Source organism: Quercus lobata, chromosome 1 (assembly GCF_001633185.2).
Source record: "Quercus lobata isolate SW786 chromosome 1, ValleyOak3.0 Primary Assembly, whole genome shotgun sequence".
NCBI classification, from domain to species: Eukaryota; Viridiplantae; Streptophyta; class Magnoliopsida; order Fagales; family Fagaceae; genus Quercus; species Quercus lobata.
Window position 1 is genome coordinate 38,952,073 of NC_044904.1, and position 25,638 is coordinate 38,977,710.

Below are 25,638 nucleotides of genomic sequence, written 5' to 3' on the forward strand. Positions count from 1 at the left end.
TACCCTTCAACCTATCACCTATCTATTAAAAGTTTAGAATTTGTTTGTTTAATTTTATTTCAAACATGAAACATGTGCTGATATCAAACTCACCTTCAAACTTAATTGTATTCTCTCAATTAAATTTTTTTAGCATTTCACAAATTCGTGTTCATAATTAATAATTAAATTACAGTTAAAATTGTTGTTGTTGAAATTATATTAAATAAGTTAATTAAATAAAATATTTTTAAGAATATGATTTCTTTTTTTGTATCCCTTTCAATGAAGAAATTTTCAAAGTGGTATATTAAAGCGCTAAGCTTGTCAGGATTATTTTTATAAGCAATGTTTTTAGCTCTAAATCATACAACTTGTAATCTTAAATAATCAAAAAAACAAGCATTATACAAAAAAGAAAAATGACAAAGGAAATGAAAATGTTTTCTGAATGGTAGTTCATCAAAAATTCACATACTTGATTTGTTCTATACTCCCATTAAAAAATTATTATTATTATAAAAAAGAGTCATCAAATTGCACGACCCAAAAAATATTCTTTCAACATCAAGATTTGTCACTTTCTCTCGCCTACAGCTTGTAGGAGAGAGAAAGTTTTCTCTCTCCCTCTGTAGGAGTTTTTTTCTCTTGGTTTAGCACAAGTTTTTCTCCCTCTGTCTATACGGGTTCCTTCTCTGAGTCTTTGTAGCCCACAAAGTCTGGTTAAAACTCCTTAGCATCATGAATCTTGCAATCACTTGGGGATTTCAGCATTTTCAACGTACAGATAAGGAAGATGCAGTTGTGGCTTCAACCTTGCGACCGGACCTGGGTTTCAAATCTTTGGTTTGTCCGTTTCTCATCAAGGTAAGTCCATTTTTCTGGAGGATAGGTTCAGATCTAAAACCTGTAGATAGGGGAAAAAAGGTCCTCCAACTTATGATCAGATCTGGTTTTCATATGAAATGGCTTCCCTTCTTTTGCTTTTTCTGTGTTCTTGTGGGTCTTGGTGAGAAGAATCGTTTGGGGTTCCAAGGTAAGTCCGGCCGTTTTTGGCTTTTTGGGGATTGGATCAGAGAATATTGTGGTTGTGTGAGGGTTTTTGTGAAACATGGAGTTGCTTGCAGAAGTGGACTGGCGGAGGAAGGAAAGGATGATGGCGCCGGTGCACGGTGTCTGGTAAGTCTAGCGAGTAGGGGTACGGAGCGAGCGAGGCACTAAGTTGCTTTGTCAAATCGCACATGCTCCAACAACTTGAACCGGCGGCAAGGCAGCAAGTCAGGTGTGCTGTCTGGTCCGCCCCTGCCCAGCGCCCTCTCCAGACGTGCTCTCTCGTGTTTCTAATGGGTCCTCCGTGCAGAAGTCAAAGCTTCGGTTTTGGGCTTATTTTTGTCCCCCTCTGAGGCCCAAAAATCTCCCTGCCATTTACCCATAAATGCTCCCTCTCCCTGTTATGAGCCCACCAATACCCCTTTAAAAAGGGTTGCTAGAGCCCAAGGAAAGAAGCCCCAAAATTGTAATATGCTAGCACAAGAATTTAGATGGGCTCTTGGGTTCATGGGGTTAGGGGGTGCATAGTTTGTTTGTTTTCTCCTAGCTGTATTGTTGGCTTTCACTGATGTATCTCTCTCATTTGAATGAATAGTTCATCTTTTTATCAAAAAAAAAAAACATCAAGATTTGTCGCTACAAATACAAAGAACTTGGGGTTTACCTTTGATGCTATTTTTGATCAACCAGTAGTGGTTTTTTTTTTTTTTTTTTGGTTATTATGTTAGATTTCTTCATCTATTGTGTGTCTATATATATATATATTAGGGGCAAAACCCACAACTAGAGACTTGGATGATAAATTCCCAAAATACATTGTTGGTCCTTTAAGTTTACTCCAAGTAAGTGATTTTGGTCCCTTAATTTTAAAATATAAGTTTTGTAGATCCTATTAACTATTGTTAGTCTATTTGCTTATATGGCTAATAGAGTAATAACATAACATTTTTTTAAGTGAGATATCAATGTTTTTAATATTAAAAAATGTTTCTTCAATCCCTAAAACTCCGCTGCATCCAGAGTGCACATCTACTCCTTCCCCACAACTAAATCCCTAAAGTTCAGCTACCCATAATCACATAAATCAACGACGAAATAAAGCTTCAATAAGGGTCAGACAACAACATTGGGTGGCCTTTAGCCCTTCTACTATTAATGTTATTCATCTCAATCTCATACATATTACGTGCAAGATAGCAGTGTCGAGATATCTAAAGCTAAGTCTGCAATTGAGAAGTCGAGTTTTTAAATCTCAAGAACAGCTAAACGATGTCGTTGTATTTATTTCTAGTTATGTTGTTGTATAAGCCAAAACGCTATCGTTCTACTAAGCACATTAGTGAGCCTGTTGTCAACTGAGATTAGGCGGGAAAGGTTGTTACCTTTAGCTCCACCTTTCATGGATCCATTCCGTGATTTCAGGATTGGTTAATTAAGTAGTTACAGTCAATTCTATGTATAAATAAGGACAGTTGTAATGCAAATGATTCAAGCAAGCATTTATAGAAAATTCTGGAGCTTTCTTTTCTTTTCTCTTTGATTCTCTCTCTTTCTCACTCTTTCCCTCATTTTCTGGTTTCCTGTGATTCTGAGCTCTTTGTTGCATTGTTATTCTTTGTTAGCTTGATAATTGTTTCAATCTTCCAGACCTTAGTTCAATTTCTTTCAAGCAGGACGATATCACGATAGGCTGTTATGTTTGTAACAATGATGATTGAATATATAGATTTTGGCATACAAAAGTTGACTATCAACGACTTTCTTCAACTACAAAAAATAAATAGAGAGATAGAATGAGAACTAGTATCGAAGTCTGACTAATGATGGAGATCTTTGGGATCTGTTTGATCTGAATGGGGAAGGAGCCACTGCTGGAGGTGGGGGGATGGGTTAAGATTCCATTTGGTTTGGGAAGATGTATAATTTTTTAATACAACATTCCTCCTCATACAAAAAATATCAAGTCGTTACTCAAGTAGCTATATGGGCAATAGGACTAACAGCACTTAATAAATTGACCAATAATGTTCATCTATATATTCTCAAGATGGAATTCATAATCTCTTAATAAAGATATAAAATATTATTTTGAGATAAGTTTATTGGGTTTAGTTATTCAGATTGTTGGGTCCAACCACTTTAGTAAAAAATTATTAAAGTATATATTTATGAAATTGGATTTCATAGATATATGATGAATAACTTAAAGGATTAAACTGGGTATTCAAGGATTAAGATGTTGTAATCTTCAAAGTGGCAGTCAACATTCATGGTTTTGTATTACTATGAATATTTTTACGAAGGGGTTGCATATATAATAAAGTTTTGGGATATAATTTATTAATAAGGTCTAGAGTGCAATTATATTCATATAATGGTATTGAATATAATTAATGATAATTTTGGACCTGTCAAGAGTTGATAGAAAAGCCCAAGGCCCATTGGAGTTAAAGTCTTATTTGTTCTATTTTGGTCCTACTCCAAGCCACATATTAAAGCACAATTGAAATGGCCCAAAAGGCTAGCCTAATTAAATAATCAATTATATATAAGGAGCGAAAAATACAGAATTTCATAAGAGGTTTTCATTAAGATCATATAAGATGTTCTATTTTGGTCTTACTCCAAGCCACATATTAAAGCACAATTGAAATGGCCCAAAAGGCTAGCCCAATTAAATAATCAATTATATATAAGGAGCGAAACATACAGAATTTCATAAGAGGTTTTCATTAAGATCATATAAGAGAATGAAATAGTTTGTATGTGAGTGTATGACACTCACTTATTCTCCCTTGAACACATACATATAAATTGATTAAGAGATCACGCTTTTTGGGCACAAGTGGAATTGGAGTGAAAATTTAAAAGTGTTCACAGGTACTTCTAATCTTTGGTTTTGAATTTCATCGCACCAACACTCTCTTGTTCTTATATTCTGAAATTTATATAGTACATGTTATCAATTGTGAATGGAGTAGATCTGTTATTTTTTCGCTACATATATTTTGTATGCGATACAAACATGTATTTTTCCAACACTCTCCTCCTGATAAGAGCTTCTTTTTCTTCTTCATTTTTTTAATTTTCTAAGACCAAATGTGCACATTTTGTAAACTTTAATGACCAATGATATATTTTGGCCATGACAAATCTATAATCTAAACTATTTTAACTTTTTAAGAGTTAGACTACTAAGATATTATTAAGTTTACAACTATTCCATTCTATCATGAGCTTGCCTAAGAAAAAACCTTTTTTATTTTTTTTTAGAAACCAAACTAGGCAACTTTATTCAAGGTAGGAAAATCCACAGAAAACCAAAAACAAGAAAAGAAGTGTCTAGTGGAACATGTGACTAATAAAGGAAAAGAAAATCTTGCTCATTTGGCTAAAGCATGAGCGACTCCCTACCTCAAGCATGAGCAACTCCCTACCCCCTAATATGAAAGAAGGATTGTGTTTGTAAAAAGCCTGCAATAGACCTTGTGTCTTTAACCATGTGACTTAAAAAAGAGTGCGAAGAATTCTCCACTTTGAGGGATTTAAAAACAACATCGAGTCCCCTTCAAAAATAGAATGGAAGAAAACGAGCTTCTGAACAAACTGAGGTGCCCTTCTAGCCGCCAATAGTTCAAGTAATTCCACAAAAGAGGGCTTGGCAATCTTCCGGGAGAGAGCTGCCATCACCTCCCCCTTGCCATTTCGCACGACAATCCTAATTCCAGCTTCATCCAAATCATCAAACATGGCTCCACCATAGTTTGTCTTAAATTCAAACTTTGCAGGTGGCTTCTATCTGACATTTGGAGGTGTCGAGTGAGGTTGGCGATGACCGAAATTTCTCTGAAAATCTGACAAGAGGGTAGTAGTTGCTTCAAATATTTTTTAAGTAGGAAGACAATCCTCTTTAAGTCGAAGTTTGTTTCTTCTGTTCAAAACAAACCACACTACTACTGCGAAAAGATCCGAGTAGCTACTCTGTTGATGAACCACAATAATCAAATCTGAGAAGGAGTTTACCGTAAAATAATCCCTGAAAATCCAGCTGAAAGCCAATTGCCAAATGGAGTGATTGTTCTAATCCAACATTTGTTCAGTAAGTCTCCAAAAAAAGATTTGATTTTAATATAGATTGAATAAAGTTATTTTAAAATCTATCCACTAGTGTGTTCATTTGCCGATCAAAGTTGATGGAACTGGTCAAAACTATGCCAAGCCAACAACTTATGTAGTTTCCAACCAGTTCTTGACCAACATTGGTGGTTTGGTTGTTAGTCAAGGGTCTTGAAAAATAGTTGATAGCTAATCCCACGCTAGTGGCGAGGCCAGTATTTCAATCTATAGGCCGCAAGATCAAAAGACAATTAAAATATAAAAATAAAATTATAAATAACAATAATTGTCGTACAAAATCGATTAAAATTTAGGCTGTGTTAGTTTTGGCTTCAAAGCATTTTCGGAAATGCTTTTACACCCGCAGCTCTGTTTGGTAGGTACTAAAAATTGGGTCAAATGAAATTGGTATTCTGTGTTGACTGTAAAATAAGGCATTTCGGACATAAAATGATTTCAGGTTCTATTTTACCTTCAAATGAATTACAACCCAAGAAAATAGAAGAGAGAGAGAGAGAGAGAAACAGCAAGGAGATCGCACCAGAAGCACCAGCTCATCACACCTAGCACTGGCCCCAACCCCAGATCGCATCGGTCTTATCGCACCCCAGCACCAGCAAGATCACGCCGCTTGAAGCACTGGCGAGATCGCATCCCAACACCGGCAAGATCACACCTCAGCACCGGTGAAAAATGCACCCATAGTCGTCGCTAGAAGCTCATCGGCACCGTCATTTAGATCATCACCACCCAAGCCCGATCCACCAAAAACCGATCTCGTCCTCGACCCACCTAAGATCGAGCTCGTTCTCGACACACCAATCTTGTTCTCCCTCTTGCTTAACGTCGCTGATTTGGATGCCACCGACCACCAGCCCACTCCACTCCACCCCCAAACCCACCTGATCTGGTCGCTGTCGTCCACCATGGAACTTTGATCTCTCTCTGGCCGCCATCTCTCTTTCCTTCAATCCGTCGCTCTTTCTCCCTCTGATCTCACTTTCTTCCTTTGCTCAATGTTTTTATTTTGATTTTTGGTTGTGTTAAGCATATGTATTGAAATTTTCTATAATAAAATTTGTTTGGATGCTAAGAAAATGGCTGAGAAAATGTGAAAATTTTGAAGGAAAATAGCATTTTTAGAATGTTACCAAACACCGAAAATCATTTTCTGAACTATTTTCCATTGCACAACCAAACACCCGGATTTTATTTTCTTTACGGGAATTCACTTTCCCCTACATTCATTTTATACTCGGAATTCGATTTACGTTGAACCAAACACACCGTTAAATAGCTGTAAAATAAATAAGCAATTGTAATACAACCAATTCATAGTTACTAACATCAAAATAAGATATTTATCTTCCTATATTAAAAAAAAAAAAAAAATTAAAAGTAAGAGATTTATCTATATACATAAAATTTAGAGGGTTTTAAATATCTTAAAATAAATTGAGAAAGTAAAATTCAACATTTATTTCTTGATTCTTCTTATTTAAATTTTGGATTTATGGTAAAAACTCAAATTTTGAAACTATGAAAAAGTAAGAGATAGAGGAGAAAAAATAGTAATAATGGAAGCTTTACTTATTTAGTACCACCAAATGGGTTCTAGTTAACTCAATTGATAAAGTCTCTGATGGTTGAATAAGAGTTTTAGGGTTCAATCCCCGCCTATACCAAAAAACAGATTGGTGTCTTGGTCTGATGATAAAGAACTATAATCAGAAGCAGACATCATAGGTTGAAACTCTCTCAAAAAACAAAACAAAAAAATAGTACCACCATCAGTGGCAGCTTTAGGAATTTTTTTTAGGGTGGTCACTAAGAAATTTAAATTATACAAAATCTAACAAAGCGATAACTTGAATATTGGCTATAACTATGAGTCAAGTTGCCAGAGAGAAAAATTCTCGTAACTGCAAAGCTAAAAAGAGTATAACTGTTGTCACCATCAAGGAGAACTCACAACCACAATATTTTTTTCGTACTGTTTTTTAAGGAAAAATGAAATTAGAGATTATTTTTATGGAATAAGTTGAATGAGCTACAAATTTTATCTTTTTGTTTTATAATAGGCTTTTTGTTAAATAGTTTGTTCACTTGTCGTTGTTTGGTCTTGTCTTATGTTTATTTGGTTTATGTTTGTTGTTATTTGAGCTAATATTTGTTGTTGTTATTTAAGCTTTTTTTTTTTAATTAAAAAAAAGGATTAAGGACTGTGGGGAGCCTTTTTGTGTCTTGGGTTGGATTACTCCTACTATACCATAGCTAGGGCTATCCATGGGTCGGTCTGGGTTGAGTTTGTGCCTAACCCACAACCGACCTGATCAAATCGGATGGCGAAGTTCTAGACCCACCGTCGACCATGAAAAGCCACTGGTCGAGTCGGATCGGGCTTGGGTGGGTAGCGGTCGTCTTTGATTTCGATCGAAATACAAAGATCAAACACTGAAGTTTGATTCCTGAAGAACAAAATCAACAGATCTACAAACCCAAATCTTGACCCACACAATTTTGAGTGTTTGGCTTGATTTCCTTTCCCTGTTTTCATCACTCAAACTCAGTTTGGGTTGAGTGAGAGTGATGAAAACTGGAAACAAGAAAATGGTGTTCTCTGTTTCTGAGTTACATAACTTAGTGGCACTAAGGTAAATTTTCGAACTTTGTGGGACCCATTTCTTCTGTGCTGTCAAGTCAATTCAAAGCTGTTGTTTGATATTACTGTTGCTCCCTCAAAAACCATTTCTCACTTCCCTCAAAATATTTCAGCCAAAATTTTCCCCCTTTTCATTTCCTCTCTCCGTTTTCTCTCACATTTCATTACTCCATCAAATCTCGACCTCCAGCGATCTAAACCGAAGCACGAAGTGGGTTTGAAGTCATTTCTCTTCACCTGGGTCTGAACTGAAGTGGGTTTGAAGTCATTTCTCTGTCCGTTGCAAAAACCATTTGAAGGCATTTCTTTGATCTTCTCCCAAGTGTGGTGTATATCTCTATCTCCCTCTCCATTGCCAATGACCATTGTATGATTTGGGCATTGTGGTATAATTTCTGTTTTATTGATTTTTGCCCATGGGTATTGGTGAGTGTGTTGAGGTGGGTTTTTCTCCACGGACTCATCTTCGATCTTTCTTTCTTTTTATAATTTCTGTTTTATTGATCTGCACCTGGGTCTTTCTTTTCATTATTTTTGTTTTATTGAAGTGGGTCTCTCTTTCCACAGTTGTGGTATGAAATTTATGTGACCTATTTGTTTAATTGAAATTGCCATTTGTTTATATCAAACTGCCATTTGTTTAATTTATTTGCCTGCCTTCAGAGATTTTTTCACCATATACAACAAATAAGATATCAAACCTTGATTTGATGGCAACTCAAGTATGACAATGCTTACTTAGCTCGCAGAAGTTTGTGGTTCTATTACTCTGATTGTGTCTAATGTTTATAGAAGACAAAAAGGATGAGGTTTTTCTCTCCCACATTTTAGATCATTAATTTGTGTTGTATATTGAAAAAATTGATATGCAATTTCATCAAGTGCAACCTTTATTCTTGTAGTATCTCTTGTTTCCTATTATTATAGTAACTTGTGAAGAAGGTCCTAGTTTTTGCAATTCAACAATTACCAAAATTTTGTTGATTTCACTAACTTCATGTTTGGGTGGTCTTTTGATGGTTTTGGTCTCTTGATTTTCATACACGTATGATAAAAGAAAAATGTCTAATCTTTAACTTAATTTTTGAGGTTTTGGATTAATTAGGAATATGGTTCTTTTCTTTGTTATTAAGAATACCGTTTTCATTCCTCTGTTTGGAATTAACTGATAAGTGATGACTTGATCTTAGATATTGACACTGTATGATAGTAAGCATTAAATAAAAATAAAACAGATAGAGCACTGCATATTGCTAGATAGAGCACTGCATATTGCATTGTTTATATTTCTTAGCTTTATTTGTCCATCCATTAGTTTTCTGTTTTTCAAAGTGACATAAACATTTATCAAAATTACATTAAGAAATGAAAACTTTAGTAAAATACTGTCTCGATTCCTCTTCCAATAGAAATGAAGTGGCCAATTCATGGAACTATATATATATATATATATATATATATATATATATATTAACATCTCCTCAATTGTGTTAGGATATTTGTATTAGATGGCACAAGAATCTCAAAATGCTAAGGAGCCAAAGTGGCCTTCCCACATTGAAAAAATCTTCATTGATATTATGGTGGATAAACAACAAAAGGGGAATATGGAACATGGTATTTTTAAGGCTACAACTTGACTATCAATTACGAATGCCCTAAATGAGCAAACGGGGAAGAGTTTTCACACCAAGCAAGTGCAACAGAAGCATAATAGGCTTAGGCAAAAGCAGAGAATATGGAGCTAGCTTTTGAGCCATACCTGGTTGGGGTGGGATGAGACAACCCAAAGTAGGTGTGGGCGAATGTGGTTGCGGTATGTTAGATTTAGTACCCTAATTCCTTGGTAAAATGTTCGTAATTTTCTATTTTGTATTAGTATGATTTTGATGTACATCTTATCATTTCAGGCTGATTCTAAAACAAATGCATTACGGAAGAGTGAATGTCCTAACTATGACAAACTACGGCAGCTGTTTGCTTCTAATGCTGCAACCGGTGCCTATCAAATTTCATCAAGCACACCAACCCCAGATAGTGATGAAAAGCGTGCCTTAGAGGAGGAAATTGCCAATGAGGCTCGTCGTACCCAGTTGGGTACCGATGACTGCTACAATCCTGACATGGAGGGCATAACCCAAGATGATCCCCTTGCTACAGAGCAAACCCAACATGCAGACAAACATCCCATTGAAAAGCCTACTGGCAAGGGGAAGAAGGTTGCCAAGAAAGCGGATAAGGCTAGTGACATGACCATTGCTCTTCAAGAGTACACTACATTGGCAAGGGAACGGTTTAACAAGAAAATGGGCAGGTCTATGGGTATCTCCGACCATGTTGCACAATCTGCTACTAGTGGCGATCCTTGCTCCCTTGGGAGGGCTTCAGATGTGCTGAACCAATACAATGATCTTGATTATGACACCTATATCAACATCTCCGAGGTTCTCCAAAAAAAAGAGAGATGGGTGGTGTTCATGGGCATGCCAGAACATAGGAGGAGGAGGTGGATGGAGCGCTATGCTCAAGGCCCAGAAAATTAATGGAGACTTCTTATTTCTATTTTGTATGGATTATTGTGATTCGGATGTGAATCACTTAGTTGTAGCTTGTAAGGACTTTATGTGTGTGTGTAGATGATCTTGGACTTTTGGTTGTATTTGCCTTGTTCAGCTGAACACTTTTACTTAAAGCTGTTTTTATTGTAATGGTAATTGTTGTGAACTATGCATGTGGATTTGACATGATTAGCATATGTTAGTATGTGAGCTTTCTCACTTGGTGATCTCTACTTGATGCAATTTATATTAGTATGTGGGTTTGGTAATTGATGTTATGTACTTGGTGTTTTTTTCAATATTGTATCATTTCTATGGTAATTGTTTTTTAGTACTTACATTATTGCAACATCTTCAATAACACTTATTATTCCTTTTGTTAGTTTACATATTGTAATGAATTGGTACTGATGCTTTGGTTTTTGTAGGGTATAAGGTAGAATGGTCTCTCCAATGATCCTTTTTGGACCTTCGATTTTGATGATGCTTACTTTGACTCTGACGATGATGACATGGAGAATTCTGGATGTGGTGATGATATGGATGTTAGTGACTGTGATCATGACATGGATGTCAGTGACTGTGATGATGACATGGAAATTGGTGTAGACACAGATTCAAACTATGACAGCGAGGAGGAAGAGTTTTGGATTGTATTTCCATTTGTTGGTGGCTTATTTCCAGCGGCATTATGACAAGCGCCCAATGCATACTAGCATTTTGAGTGGGAAAGACTACATGGCTAAAGTGAGGGATGGCAATCCTACCAATTGTCATGACATGTTCCACATGACATTGGACTTGTTCTATCATTTGGTGGATGAGTTGAAACAGCATGGGTACTTTAAGGAAGGGAAAGGGCGTGTGGACGTGTAGAAGGCCGTTGCCATATTTTTGTACATTTTCGGCCATAATACTCGGATGCGACCTGTGGGGGACAAATTCCAACATTCAACTGAAACTGTCAGTCACAAGTTCCGTAGGGTGTTGCGGGCTGTCCACACCTATGGCCAACATTTAATCAAGCCCAATCCGAATGCGGTAAGCCTTCCAGAGCATATGCAGTCGAACAACAAATACTACCCTTGGTTTAAGGTAAATCATTTAATAATAAAAGTTATTTCAATGAAAATGTTTGCATATATTACTATTTTGTATTCCTTCATTCACATATAGAGATGTTTTTTACAAATAATTGGCACTCTTCAATGTAGAGAAGCGTAGGAGCTATTGATGGAACGCATATTAGTACTCGGCCTCCAAGTCAGAAAACTCAGCCTCATAGGAGTTACAAGAGCTTGATTACAACCAACGTTATGTGCGCATGTGACCATGATATGAAGTTTACATATGTCCACTCTGGTTATGAGGGAAGTGCCACGACTTAAAGGTGTTTAAAGAAGCTATTAAAGACCCAAAGCATGGATTCCCATGGCCACCGGAAGGTATGCGTCTTCATGTTTTTAGTCTATTTTCAATTATATGCTTCTGTTTATCTGGCTGTGCTGAATTCTGTTTGTTCTGTTCTGCTTGCTGCTTGCCGTTTGCTGTTTTTTCATTCTATTCTGTTGTAATTCTGAATTTTGTTATGTTTTCTATTCTGTTCTGATCTAATTCTGAATTCTGTTCATATTTCTATTATGTCCTAATTTTTTCTGTGCTAAATTCTGTTATGTTCTAATTCTGCATTATAATTCTGCATTTTGCATTATAATGCTGCTTTCTGCACTATAATTCTGCATTCTGCACTATAATTCTGCTTTCTGCATTATAATTCTTCTTTCTGCATTATAATTATGCATTCTGCACTATAATTTTGCATTCTGCATTATAATTCTGCACTATAATTCTGCATTTTGCATTATAATTCTGCATTCTGCATTCTAATTCTGCATTATAATTCTGCTTTGGTGTGGCAGCTGACGCTGCACCATCTAACATTAAACATAATGTGTCACTATATTAGCCTATAGTGCAGCAAAGCATCATAGTGCAGCAAAGCAATATTTCTATGATTTGTATATGATATTTGCATTCAAAATAGGTTGCTTTATATGCAATGGTTTTGTGTGTATGGTGTGTGTGTGTTGTCTTATGGTTTTGAGCAGTATTTTTAGATCTGCATAATCCCTTATGCTGTAATAACGTCTGACCGATTCTTTGACAACTAAGTTTTGGTTTTCAATAACCCAATAACAGTGTTTGCACATGCACAACAGAGTTCACAATTCATAGTTACAGTTCACAATGACAAGTTTCTTAATGTACTGTGCAAAGGAGACTAATATCAGTGTTATTTTTTATGATAAAAGAACTTGACTTTAGTCAAAACAATTTGCTAGTAAGTTGTCTTTGTCTCTTTGATATTTGTCATCTTCTATTTTGATAATGAGTTTGTAATAGGTAGAGAAATTTAGAGAGCTTGATTCTATCTTAAATAGAATTAGGGCTAACAAACCTAAATTTTCTGTCACACCAGAGCATCATAGTGCAGCAGATATGATGCTGCTCTAGTGCATCGTAATGCACCATCTGAAATTAAATATTCATTCACTATATATATATATATATATATATAAAACATGCATTCACTAGATGATCCCCTTGCAGCAGCCTTTAAGTATATTTTATTCCTTTTGTCTTCTTTTGTATTATTTTCCTTTATGTAGGTTCCTATTACTAATTGAGATGTGCTATTCTTGTAGGGTCCTATTACTTGGTTGATTTGGGGTACCCCATGGGTACATCGTTTCTTCCACCACACAAGGCCACCCGATATCATGCTCAGGAATTCAGGAGGAGCAATAGGCATCGGGGGAAAAGTTGTTTAACTATAGACACTCTTCATTGCGCATGGTAATTAAGAGGAGCTTTGTAGTCCTTAAAGCTCGCTTTCCCATCTTGAGTTGCATGGCAAACTACAGGGAATCTCGGCAACGTTTGGTTGTTTCTATGTGTTGTGCGTTACATAATTTTATACGCATCAATAATCGTAGAGATGAAATGTTTAACTCATGAGAAAAACTTGATGTTAATAGAGATGGTGTACAAGTTGGAAACAGTGGGAATTCTCTTGAGTCAAGTGCAAGTGCTGAAAGGAGACATGTGAGGGAGATGTCTGATGCGGCGAAGAGGGCAATGGGTGAGTTTAGGGATGATGTGACTGCTCGCATGTGGGAGGAGTACGCGCGACGACGAGGTCGATGGTGGGCACGAATACGGATTCACCGCTTTTTTTTTGGGACTTGTTGTAAAGGGTTATTACCTCCGCTTATGACTTTTTGTGGGGACTTTTGTATAAAGTTAGGTATAGTGGGTAGAAGTCCCTTAGATACATGATGCATTCTTTTGGATAATATGATGCATCTTTTTGTAAATTTACATTAATTGTGAACAATGATTACATATTATGGCTTAATGTCAATAATGCATTGACATTTTTGATGTAATTCCTTTTGGTAATGTAAAAATAGGTGTATCTAATACCTATTGGTAATGTAAGTACAAGTGGACATGCTTATATGCAATTGTATGTACTTCTTTTTCGCAATATTTTGGAACAGTTGGATTTCAAGAATCTCAACTATTAGCTACAGGGTCAGTGAATAACATGTTAATTTTTTTATAAAAAAATTTATTTATATTTAAGGAGAGAATTTACAACTCATACAAAATCAGTCTTGCATAAACTAAACTAATTGCAAAGTCTTTTAGCCTAATTTACCTAAACTGAACTATTCAATCTTTACAATACAAAAATTGGTACATGAAGTTGTACCATTATAATACAAATGATCTCCAATTTTCAAAATACAAGGTCTAGGTCCTTTAACATACATAACCAACTCATCCAGGCAAATGCATTTGCCTGCTTCTAACATCCCCAAACCTAGTAGGCAAAATAAGCAGTACTCTAAACATTATCCACGATATTACTAGAGCTATCTTGAATTTCTTCGCTTTCTCTTCAGAAATCCTGCGCGCAACCTTAGCTCTTTCAACCCTTCATTCCATGGCACGTGCTTGCTTCAACTCTTCATTAGCAAGTTCCACCTCATGCTCCAATCGTCGAAATTTGCATTGGGCCCAGTTCAGTGGAGCTTACATACATTTCTTAGCAACGAAAGAGAAGTACTGCTTCTCACTTCTAACCCTTTTTTCTTTCTATTTTAAGCTACAAACTCTAATTCCAAGTAGGTATATGAACCAAAACTGTCATTTTATAACATAGACCAAGTACACAATCAATTCAAAAACTATTACAAAAAGAATACAAAAATCAATAATTTAGAGAGGCAATGTATGCAAAAACATTGATGAGAGAACTTCCCACAAAAACTAAGGTCACATTTTTTGAAAATTTACCGACTGCTCCCAACCACATGACATAATTAACGGCTGTTATGCAATTTAAATTTACCCATATCATATTAAATAGAACAACAGCCCCAAGATTTGAAGAGGCACCAATAAGTTTTGAACTCATAAGAGGATGCAACAATTGATAATTAGGGTGGGCTAACGGCATGTATCAAGTGCATATTTTACATGTCATATACGTGTATGCTTTAAAACAACTAACGGTATCTGAGGATATTGAGTGCTACAGGTGGGTCTTTCATAGAGCACCGTTTATGAAGGACTTAGCACCTATTAAAGTAACCAAACAAGTGCAAATTTCCTCCACTTTCAAACTGCAAGATTCAAATTCCTTCCATGTTTGTACTTCAAATTTAAATTATATTTACTTATCTCAAAAAAAAAAAAAAATCTATATATTTATTATTCCAATCCACTACCACTTAGAAGTTAGTCATCCTCCTTCACAACAGTATTAGCTCCAGCAAAATGCTATGGAAGTTAAAACATGATCATTCTAGACAATAAAAAGATGAGAAAAGATGCAGTGTGTTGTTATAGTTCCACAGATAAATTCCATTCAACAACTTTAAACCCCAAGAGAGAAAACTTTTGTATATTTATTGACAAGAACCTATTCAAGACCCAAGAAAGCATTTCAACGAACAAATTGTAGGCAATAACAAAAATCCACAATAGCATACAACTGGGATTTTGCATAGCTCAAAAGCAAGAGCAACACTCTCAATTACCAGCCATACTACAAATACCCAGTTGAGAAAAGTTGGTAAGAATTCAGATAATGTTCAAAATAATACAAAGCAAAAGTGACAAGTGAGAGATAATGACAAAAATTAAGCAAAGTAAAATACTGACCTGTGACTATGAATGCTTGGAATAGAGAAGAGAGGGCCGAGAAAGCTGAAGATGACGTTGAGATCCTTTAGATTACAAGTTCACCAAGTGAAAAAAACCAAAAAAAAACTCTCAAAAATTGACAAAAGCAAGAGACGAAAAAACAGATCGAAACAGAGCAGGGGAGACAGAGAGACGGAGCGAAGAGCGTTAGAGAAAAATACCTGCTTTGTTGTGGGCGTGCGGTGATGTGGGCTGCGTTGATGTGGGAGGCAAGAGGCGAGATGTGAGAGGCAGAACACGATGACTCTTTCAGTGGGAGAAGTAAAAGAAGAAGATGGCTTCCACGGTGACCCTCAGTGGGAGAAGTGAAGCTCAATTAAAGGTTTTTTTTTGTTAATGAGACGCAAGTAGCAACAATAGCAACACTGGGTAGTGTCAGTGGAGGGATACACGGTTTTGGGAAAAAGTTGTAGAGATATTTGAATGAGAACTGAGTCCAAACAGATACATTGTAATTTTTGAGTGAATGTGAGTTTTGAGAACTGAGTTATGAGTTTTGGATTTGAGTTATGAAAACTGAGATATCAATAAACCAAACAGGCCCTTAATCTTGGATTTTTAATTCATTAGAAAATAGGCTATTGAGAGAGAGAAGTGGATAGTCTATTGATGCATGCTTTTACTTCTATCACTCATACTTTTCCATTACTTTGGGTTTTCTCTATTCTTTTTTTTTTTTTCTTTCTCTTTGTTTTTTCTATATCTTTTGTTTACCGCTTTTCTCTTCCTTTTTTCTTCCTCCTTTCCACTGTGCATGTCTATGGCCTTTTATACTGCCTGTCATGACAAGATTTGTTATTTTTACCTCTCAACCGTTTTTGGCCTTTTGTGGGTGTCCTTCCAAGATTGGGCCACTAGTCTGTTGGTTGCCCAGCCACTACTACTACACTATGTTGGCTGTGTCACGCCTAATCTCCAAACAAAAGTGGTTTTGTTTTGTTTCTTACTCCCCTTGACACTCACATCCCGATAAGGGTTAAACCTCTCTCTTACCAACATCTATAGCATATATCTAGTGATTTTAGCTCATGTTTACCTCTTTTGTATGAGATGTCATCCCAACAAGATATTTCTCCCAAAAAAGTTTGAGTGGGAACCCCAAAATGGGCTCCCCCTTCTCCTCACCGCCAAACCACACCCTCTCATACCTCTGACCCATGGCATACCTCCCCTATATTAGCTGGGTACAGGTAGGTGGTGCTTAAGCTTTGTATGTGTGATCCATTTCTATATAAGTCTGTTGCTTTTCTGGCTCTCACGTGCTTGCCATTGCCTTCAGGTTTGTTTGATTCTGCTGAACGCTCTAGTGCTTGTTTAACTCTTGCGGTGTGAATGAGTCTTTGGCCTTTCATTCTTTGCATCTCATCCCTTCTTCGGGTTGGGAATTGCTTGGATATGGGCTTTCTCTTCTTTAACTTGGCCCATGTCCCTTTTCATTCTACGTCTGTGGGTTGACTGGTGTTCCTACCATGTCACTATACTACTCCTGCTATGATATCACTTATCTTTTTGCCTTGTTGTTACCTCTGGGCTTACACCATGTCAATTTCTTACCTTATTCCTTCTTTTGGTCTTTACTGCCCAACATTACTATTGGGCCAATCCATTTCGTACCTTGGGTTTCCTCGGCCCGTTTCGTTTTTTAGGCATCCTTGACCCATTTCATCCTTTCCTAACTTTTTCATTCCCATGAGTTTTTGCTAAATTCTTTGGGCTTCCCCGGCCCAATTACCTCATCCTTACCTTTGGGCTTATTGGCCTTTGAGCCAACCCCATTTACTAATTCCTTTCTTTGAGCTTCCCTGACTCATTTATACTTTCTTTCCATCTCTTACAATTCTCATGGGCCTACTAATTCATTCCTTGGGGCTTTCTTGACCCATTTACTTTCTTTCAAGTCACTTATTATTTTAGTGGGCCTGTTGACTATTATTCTTACCATTCTGGCCTAATCATCTTTATTTTACTATTCTCTTTTTCTATCTTTTTCATATTATTGGGCTTCTCCTACCATTGGGCCCTTTTTGTCAAAAATAGGCATCAATAAGGATTATGCTTGGTGGGCTGAATTAATTTTGGAGTAATGTTACGTCCACAACATTTTTACAATAAATCTTATGCAAAAAGTTGGGTAAAAAAATAATATTAGTATTGAGCCCAAATTAAAATTAGTACACATTAGATTTGTTGTGAAATTATTGTGAAAATGTTGTGAATGTAGTAGCATTACTCTTATTTTTGTTAAACCCAAATTTTTGTAATTCTTAAGTCAAGGTGTTTAACATTTTTATTAGAGTGGTCACAATAAGTTAGTTTAGCATATAATTGTTTTTTTGGCTAGTGTATATATACATTTTTTTACAAGTTAGAGTAGTCTTATAACCACACTGGCTTGCATGTAGAGCCACCAATGACTACCATATTTTGTGTAAAGTTTGAGTTCCATGGGCTGAACCTATAACGAAACAAAGGTGAAATTTTGGTGGCATTTATTTCAATGTGCAGGCTGACTATTTAAAGTGGGAGGAGTTAACACCACAAAATCTCACAATATTTTTACAATAAATGAAGGTGTCAATAATCAAAATAAAATAAAATAAATTATTATGGGATCCATCCCAACTAAAAACAAGAAAGTTGTAAAAATATTGTGGGATTTTATTGTGTCTCTAGACTTTTTCTAGTGGGAGATATGTTTTTATTTTTATTTTTCATTTTACATGTACAATTTGTTTATAGTAGAAATGGAAAAATGTGTCTTTGTTTTTCTATTCTAACATCAGGAGGGGCAAAGAACTAAACTTTTAGTAGTATATAAAGGATTTTTTAGGAGGAGTCAAGGGGTAGAGATTGCCCCCCTTCAACACCCCCCCCCCCCCAGCTTCGCCCTTAATCACACCGACAACATATATTATATACTATATACACTTTTTATATTTGACATATTATATTATTTTCGGGTAAATTGCAAAAACTTCCCCTAAGGTTTGGGAGAATGAAACTTCACCACAAAACTTTCAGCGAAATGGCACTTCCATCTATTAGGGTTCGGGGAAATCAACACATTGGTCCTTTCATTAATAATGAAAATATAATTTTCCAAAATTTGAAATGTTTTGCTTGACCTAATCCTAACCATGGTTAGTGCAAGTCTTTTTAAATATTATTCTTCGTCATCAAATCGTGTTAAGGGTTTGATCAAGTGAATCTTTACAGAACTTTGAAGATTTTAGTATTATTATTAATGGAATGATTAATGTATTAAGTGTCTGTTTAGCATGATTAATTTTACCAATATATATATATATATATATATAAAACCGAAGCTTTTGAAACTCCCACAATTTTCCACGTCAGTACAATATTTAAATTAAATTAAATTTTCCACCTCATCACTGTTTTCCTTTTCCAATACAAATTAGACTTCTAGCCAAATAAGGACACTCTCCCACCGCCTCTACTCTCTCCTATTTAAGAATTGCTTGCGTAGAAAACCTAAGCCCCAAAAACTTATTTTTGCCGCAACACAATTTTCTCCTTAAAACTTATTGTAGGGCGTAAATGATTTATGGGCCAAGCCGAGGAGGATTATGGCCCAAGTTCAACAAAATAGCCTTTGGGTACCGCCGAGGGTAGTTCAGTCCTCGACAGACCCAAAGTTCCCCCTCGTAAAGAAGGGTAAAAATGGTATAAAACTGAAACTTGGAAAAAAAGATCTAAAATATCCGGGGAAAGCTGCTGTTATTATCATTTAATGTTCTGAACCCGACAGGGCCGCATTCTTTGGCTTCTACAACCACCCCCAACGACTTTGGGGGATAGACTGATGGGACAAGTATCAGCCTTGGAAAGATTGACCCTACACGTGGATGAAGGATAAATGGATACAGGCGAGTATAAAAGGAAAACTAAGTAATCTTGGGAAGGGGCTGGGAAAAATGGCCAAGAAACGAGAGCCTCCCAGCCCACCTCCATGAGAAGTACTCTAGGGGTGACGATCATTTAACCTTGTATGAACCCCCTGAAAAACCCACCGCCTATCGATCAAGGCCTAGCCTTTCAAACCCACGCTCTACAAATGATATTGTTAGGGCCGTTTTACGTGCGAACCCGACACTATTACGGTCCGCCACGAATCGTGACCCTACAATTGGCGCCGTCTGTGGGGAAGGCTTACGTGTTGGCGCAGGTGGTAGGTTGAAACACTTCCTCTGTTATTTCTAACCGTTGGTTATAGAGTTCAAGTATAAAATCTCACTAGGGGCTACGTTTCTTGACGAGGGGCTTAGCTGAAGAGCTAACTCCCCTAGAAGCTAAAGCTCCTCGTACAGAACAAACTAGGCGCTTGGTAACGTTAACCGTATAGATAAACTCAAGGGGCTTGGCTGAAGAGCTAGCTCCCCTAGAGCTAAAGGCAAGCCAAGGCCCCATACAAAGAGAAAACTAGGTTTTGGACAGAACCAAGGCATTGCATAGTCCTCGGACTCAAGCCTGTGGGAAAACCAACTACCTGGATGTGGAAAACTAGGTTTTGGACAGAACCAAGGCATTGCATAGTCCTCGGACTCAAGCCAGTGGGAAAACCAACTACCTGGATGTGGAAAACTAGGTTTTGGACAGAACCAAGGCATTGCATAGTCCTCGGACTCAAGCCAGTGGGAAAACCAACTACCTGGATGTGGAAAACTAGGTTTTGGACAGAACCAAGGCATTGCATAGTCCTCGGACTCAAGCCTGTGGGAAAACCAACTACCTGGATGTGGAAAACTAGGTTTTGGACAGAACCAAGGCATTGCATAGTCCTCGGACTCAAGCCTATGGGAAAACCAACTACCTGGATGTGGAAAACTAGGTTTTGGACAGAACCAAGGCATTGCATAGTCCTCGGACTCAAGCCTATGGGAAAACCAACTACCTGGATGTAGAACCAACTATGGCACGTAAACCTCAAAATCCATCCGAGGAGGACTCCTAGTTCACAAATGGGTTAATACCTTGAATGCATAGATTCCACAATCTGCCCTCGGGTCCCTAGTGTCAAAGGGGTTGATCCGGTACGACGCAATTCATTACCCAAAAACACAATCAAAGTCCCTCGCTACTTAGCTACCCTTTCAGACGAATTATTTAGAGATTATCGTTCTCGGACATTGGCCTAGCATGCATCGCGTAGTACTCAGCGCTTATCCCGGTTAGTTCCAAGAATTTAATTTATTGGAAGTTATCATTGTTATACTTGATAATATTTGTGAGTTTGAATTAGTAGGAACCTGTATTAAAGCATTTTTTCTGCTCGGAATATCCTTAAGAGCAAGCTTGCATTTAATATTCATGCATAAAGTAGTTGTTACGGAGAAGAAAGATATGTATAGAGAAATGGACTCATGTTCTATTAAGACAAAGGAACAGTACAGTGTACAATGAAAAGCTGAAACAAGCTTACACTAAAGCTGACTACATAAGTAAAGGGAAATACAAGCGAGTGGAGAGAAAGCCGTGGGGACAGCTCAGAGGAGAGGTTGGCTACTGCGCCAAGTTGTTGTCTAAGGAAACTATTCCTCGACACTTCTGCATGCCCATAACTCAGGCAGCCAAAGAACCTGACCTCAGGCTAACACCATCTACAGAAAAGGCGTAGGGAGCCGGAAGTTGGGAAGCCCCCGCAAGAATTTGCCGGTTATAAGGTAGACAGTGCTGATGGTGGAAATTCCTTCTTCGGACATACCAAAAATCTGGCATGACCAGAACCTGCTTCGGATTTTGACTGAAAGGGGGGGAGACACCCTCCCCCCTCCGTAGAAGTGTAAATTTCTCTTAAGTTTATGCTTTCTTGGCCCGTGCATCACTCCTTCGAGTCTCGGGAGGACACGGCGCCTCCGCGGTGGAGAAAGTTCTTTTTCCCTAACCCTCGCCTCAAACATGATTTCCTAAAGGAGGAAGCTGAAGGATTTGTGCGTAGGAAAAGTAACTTTCTCTCCTATTTTATATCAAAAGATAAAATAGTAGCATTTAATTCACGCAGCGTCCCAAGGAACGCTACAGACAAAATGTCTCTGGCTCGATTTCCAACGTCGTCTGCAACCCTGAAGTTAGAGGAGTCTCGAGAAGGCGCAACTCGAATACTGGGACGCCCAAAAAGTATCGCGTGGCCTGAGAATACGGAAATACCCCCTAATTTTGGGCCCAGTCAACTCACGGCCCAGGCCCGATTCAGCACAAGGGCCCGGGGACAGAACCTAGGTCTTGAATGGTCCTCGGACTCAAGCCTATGGGAAACCAACTACAAAAGATGAAAATTACAAGTGTTGGACAGAACCTAGGTCTTGCATGGTCCTCGGACTCAAGCCTATGGGGAAACCAAATACTTGGGTAAGTAAAGATTTGAATTTCGTAAGATGGGCTACTTGATAAAAACGTCAAGTCACTTCGTCTACGGCTTAAACACCATAGAAGGTTAAGGCCAATAAGGGGGTAAGGAAGGTGGTGGGACGCCCCAGCATTTAGTCGTATAAGAGGGCTATTCATTTGGCAGGGGATATGTCCTCGGACGGTTATTTCTCACACGGCATCAAGCCTTCGGTTCTCTCCTCGGCTAGTTCCGGGTAAGTACTATTTTTTACGGGTCGGCCTTATTGTGCCAAGCACTTCTATTAAAGCTATGACGACATCATTTTATTATCAAATATTTTGGTCTTAGTCGTCATTGATTTAGATGCTATATTATTGTGCCGAGCAGCGCTTGCAAATTTACGAAAACATAGAGACATAACATGCGAAATAAGGTAGACAACAATTTTTATTAATATAAAAAATTATTACAACATACAAAAAGGGGCTCAAACGAGCCTATACAAAATGTAAACTGCCTAAGCAACCATTACATCTGTAATACAGAAAAGTAAACTGTCAAGCGTCTTTTAAACTCGTCTTCAAAATTTCTCCAATCTCTGCCTCATTGCTGCTCATACTAAGAGAGGGACTCACTTTAAAAAAGAAAATGAATGAAGAATAAGGAAATAGTAAAGAAGAAATCAATGACGAAGATGAAGGGGATGAATAAAGAAAATGGAGGACATGAGTAAAGAAGGAGGAGAAGAGGAGAGAGAGATGAAGAGACAAAGAGAGGAACAAAAGATAGAAAAGAAACAGCACCAGGGCGGAACTGGTGCTGGGAAGACAATAAGAAGAGGGAGAAGCAGAAGCACTTAGCCCCTGCCTCAGCCCTGACTCCTAACACGCCGGTGCCATATTAGGTACGCTCGTGAGGAGCCGGATGATAACGATCTTGGGTGTTCTCGACTCAGTCACGTCGAAAGTTTGACGTGACGAGTCCCTGCTTCGGATTTTGACTGAAAGAAGGATGAGGTTGATTTTGAGTCTTCGCCATCCTTGTCCCGATCGAGCCATGATAAGCTTTATCGGAACATGGCGTTTTTGGGAGGGGTGGGGCTTTTGCATCCCTTATTGTTATGGTAAAGTATTTTACGATTAAGTGTATAAACCAGCGAGTAAACCGAATCCTAAGGAAGGCTAAGTATTCCAGAGTCGCAGGGGGATGAAAAGGGATTTTTGGTAAAAACAATAACCTCCTCATGTCCTACTTATACAGAGGGCGGAGCGGGGGGCATTTAATAGGTTCAGATCTCCAAAGGAATCAGCAAACCCAAACACGCCGGTTCCACTTCTCCACCCCATCAAAATAAACCGTCGAATTAAAGTAGTCTCGTAAATAGTGATTATTCAAAGCGCGTTTTGGATACCCCAAGCGATAAGAACGCCTCAAGCGCGAAATTAAAAATTATCTCGTAGACCGGTGAATCTCTTGGGCATATGAGGAACCGCCAGCATGTTTAATAGGCCGAATGGATTGGGCCACAGGAAGAAGTTTGGCGTCACCAAAACCCCCCTGTCCAGCCCAGAGGTTGGACAGCCAGGTTTTGAGGGGCTAATGTAGGGCGTAAATGATTTATGGGCCAAGCCGAGGAGGATTATGGCCCAAGTTCAACAAAATAGCCTTTGGGTACCGCCGAGGGTAGTTCAGTCCTCGGCAGACCCAAAGTTCCCCCTCGTAAAGAAGGGTAAAAATGGTATAAAACTGAAACTCGGAAAAAAAGATCTAAAATATCCGGGGAAAGCTTCTGTTATTATCATTTAATGTTCTGAACCCGACAGGGCCGCATTCTTTGGCTTCTACAACCACCCCCAACGACTTTGGGGGATAGACTGATGGGACAAGTATCAGCTTTGGAAAGATTGACCCTACACGTGGATGAAGGATAAATGGATACAGGCGAGTATAAAAGGAAAACTAAGTAATCTTGGGAAGGGGCTGGGAAAAATGGCCAAGAAACGAGAGCCTCCCAGCCCACCTCCATGAGAAGTACTCTAGGGGTGACGATCATTTAACCTTGTATGAACCCCCTGAAAAACCCACCGCCTATCGATCAAGGCCTAGCCTTTCAAACCCACGCTCTACAAATGATATTGTTAGGGCCGTTTTACGTGCGAACCCGACACTGTTACGGTCCGCCACGAATCGTGACCCTACACTTATTTTTCTTCAAGATTTTTTTTTAGAGTGGCTCATGCTTCACAATTCACATATTCCACTTATATATTGGACTCCTCTCCTTCTTCGGTCAATGCATCAAGGTTAGGGTTATTTGATTTGTTCAATAAAAATTATAGATTTGTTGCTTTTTCTTATAAGTTTGTCAATTGTTGTTTTGTTTATTTAATTGCTGGGCCTGAATCTTTTAATTAAATCTTCAAATTTTTATTGAACAAATCAAATAACCCTAACCTTGATGCATTGACCGAAGAAGGAGAGGAGTCCAATACATAAGTGGAAAAGATGCATTGACCGAAGAAGGAGAGGAGTTCAATACATAAGTGAAAAAGTTATAATCATGGATTCCCTTCTTTCTATTGTATTTCTCTATTGCGTAATTATATATATATATATATATATATATATATATATATATTTATATATATATATTGTTTTATTTCAATACTTTTGAAGCTTTGAATCTTCTGATTTTTTACATTTTTTTTTTTTTTGGCCTTTTGGAAGTTTTAACATCATAACTTTTAGGTTTTATTTTTTCTATTATCAGAAATTATCTAGAAGATTTCAATGAATATCCATGGATTATTCTTTTTGAGGGTAACCCATCTTTATCTTATATTTCTATTCCTAACTTTTTTTTCCTATATTTTTTCTTTAATTGTCCATGTTTACGTCTCTTTTGTTTTTCTTATTTTTTCTTTAATTATCCGTGCTTATGTCTCTTTTTATGTTCATTTGAATCCTGTGTTTTTCATGACTTTAGTGAGTCATATTCTTAATGATCGAAATGGTTTTGTTTGACGTGGATTTTGTTCATATTGGTTTCAAAGTTTATTTCTTGGCTTATATTATATATTAAAATACAGTTAAGTTGATAATAATAATAATAATAATAATAATAATAATATAGTTTAATAAATGTCTGAAACGTATAGCTGTTAACAAATGTTTTAGCTATATGATTTTATTTTACAAATTCAATTTTGGTGTTGTAGTAAAATAAATAAAGATTAAATTATATATTGTACTCAATACATTTCCCGTGCATTGCACGGGTTAGCGACTAGTTTAGCTTATTTTTGTTACTACTCATAGATCTCACTGAATTTTTTAGTACTATATATGGGTCACACTATACTATTTCAACTAACTTTTACTTTTATTTACAATACTTTCAATAAAAAGTTTTCAGTTTTAGCAAAATAAACGAATCTCAAACAGACCCTAATTAACTTAAATCTCAAGGGCGGAGTGTCATTTTCCTTAATATTTAGGGTGAGGTGTCATTCTCCAAGACTTCAAAGATGGTTTGTTGATTGTGTAATCTAACCATTATTATAAAATAATAATAAAATGTAAATTGTGCAAATATGTCTTTTGGATACTTCACTACCCCGTCATTTGCGTTCCTCATCACTTTGCTC

General features: G+C 37.3%; 1 long non-coding RNA gene across 1 annotated transcript; it reads right to left on the bottom strand.

The window, feature by feature from the left end:
- Nucleotides 1-14,532: 14,532 nt before the first annotated feature.
- Nucleotides 14,533-16,189, bottom strand: LOC115953862. The gene is made up of 3 exons (XR_004083795.1): nucleotides 15,804-16,189; nucleotides 15,601-15,665; nucleotides 14,533-14,577 (listed from the first exon to the last, which is right to left on the bottom strand). It is a non-coding gene; the product is annotated as an uncharacterized LOC115953862 (long non-coding RNA).
- Between the last annotated feature and the right edge of the window lie 9,449 nt (nucleotides 16,190-25,638).